Source organism: Ascidiella aspersa, chromosome 4 (genome assembly GCF_963924565.1).
Source record: "Ascidiella aspersa chromosome 4, kaAscAspe10.2, whole genome shotgun sequence".
NCBI classification, from domain to species: domain Eukaryota; kingdom Metazoa; phylum Chordata; class Ascidiacea; order Phlebobranchia; family Ascidiidae; genus Ascidiella; species Ascidiella aspersa.
In genome coordinates, this window is record NC_139450.1 from 33,565,573 (window position 1) to 33,567,954 (window position 2,382).

Below are 2,382 nucleotides of genomic sequence, written 5' to 3' on the forward strand. Positions count from 1 at the left end.
TATTAAGAGTTAATTTAACTCAGTCAACTTTTACAAATCTACAAGTAAGAATTCGAACACTTTATGTTTTATTCTTCTACTCTGATTTCGATTCCCGATATTTTGAACAAACAATATCGCAATCCGATTCGATAGTAAATGACGTCATTCCTTTGCTAAAACAAGCTAAATTATTAACAACAAGTAAAACTCAAAAATATATAGGCGTCAGCGGAGCGGTGATCGACTGGCTAAGACCTGCCGCCGATGGTTTTCGATTCTATAAAGATACACCCTATTGTTGAAATTATTAACAAAGTTAGCTAATTACTGATAATTACTGATTAAATGCGCTTAAAATCTCTGGTTAAAACAAGGGTTCTTGAACAGTATTTCAAATATAGGTTAAAGTCATGCTTAGCTTATTTTATTTCACAAAATTATTTTTTTTAGATCACACATTCATATTTGAAAGGCTAAAAACACAGTCATTGAAACAGTCCAAATGATTTTTATTAAGTTCTGTGAATAATACGATTAAACCTTGGGTAACAAAGTCAGCGCCGGCACTTTATTTTGACTATATGGTGAGGTATGGATTCAGAGGTATTTTTTAGGTTTTCCAGTCCACGATTTTTTTACTGTTGAAAAGTTCAGTTACCCTCCAGAGTATATTTTTGATAAAATTACGTTTTAAGATAAAAAAAGGAAACATTGTGTTGAATTATAGACGTCGAACCCATATTATCGGACATTTTTAGCCGGAAAATATAGATACGATTTTATACAAATGATAACACAAGGCCTTAAATTATGCTAACAACTCTCTAAATCAGGGATGTCCAACCTGCGGCCCGCCTGGATTTTTTGTGCGGCCCGCTAGTCAACTTCACTCCAAGTAGTATTTTGAACTTTGAATCTTATCCTAATTAAAATGTACCAGTCAGCTTTCAGGGGCGTATTAAGAGTATGGTATGGGTAAAACAATGTATATATAACTAAAAAGGCCTGTTTACACTACTAGTTATGTTTCGTAAAATTTAATTTAATCGGTTGTGCTGTCCATTAAAATATTTGAAGTTGCAATGCGGCCCTTTGTAGAAAAGATTGGACATCCTTGCTCTAAATGTTGACAGAGAGAAGTTTTTTGGTCTTGCTGAAAAAGTACAAACGTAATTAATTTAAAAATATTACCAGTTTAAATCTAACTTAATAATTAAAAGATTCATATGACTTAGGGTTAAACTTATTTTACTGCTAGTAAGATCCAAAAATTGAAAAAAATCGTTAAATCTTAATACAATTTGCTGCATTTTTTACCTCAATTTATTCGCACTTTGTATGCGAAGAATGTTTCCTGCGACAAATCATTTATTTAGGAAGAAACATATTTCAACGTTAGGTGAACTTTTAAATAAAGTGTTAGGTGAACTTTTAAATAAAAGTTCAAAATCACAAGCGCCAATTACATAAGGATCCAATTACATTTAAACCCCTGACTCGCCTAATCCTTAAAAACACGTCCGTTCGTTTCTCAATTCTACGTAAAGAGAAATCTTTTGATCTGAAGGATTAGCTGTTGACCCTCGCTAGGGGTCGCCCTTCCCACTTCCGGTCGTGACGAAACGAAATGAACTCGAAGATTAAATTCCCGAGCGCCAGCGTCACTGACCCTTGCAGCGTTTGACAACCCTGCAGTCGAGGATAGATTGAAAGCACTCGCCCTCGTGACAGTTTGTGTGTTTTCTTGGTTTCCTGACAAATGTGGGTCAAGTTGAAGTTTTTGATCGATTGCAAATCTTTCTTTTTTCTCTCTGTGGTGAAACACACTTTTGCAAAAGTTAAGTAGATCTTCTGCTTAAAATGCCGACCGCAAAGTGAAAACAGATCTGAAAGATTGCTCTCGTAAAAAGTGTCTTAATTTTCGTTTATAAATCTAGAAAATGTTTAATATAAGAGCATGGTATTGCAAATGAATAAATTTTTATGCGAAACTTTAACAAAACAATATGCTGCCTACTTTTGTATGGACTTTTATATTGACGTCTAACTACAACCTCCAGCCTGTATCTTAAGATTTATTGGAAACGTTCAAAATGGTACCTACTTCTGCATATGGACTTTATAGTTAATTCTACGTCAAACTACAACCTACAACCATTGTCTTCCAAAGGCGAAATAAGTCAATTTGAACTAGTATTTACCCTATATAAAAATAGTAAAAAGTCCCTTAAAACGTGGTTTGTAGTTTTGCGATTTTAAATTTGAATTTAAATTGCTCGAAAAATCTATTTTGCAAATCCCCCCGCCTGTAAAAATAACCAGGATATACAATTTTGTTATATTTAATAACTATACATTTTACGCTAGCACGAAACGATACAGCAACGTCAATATATGAAC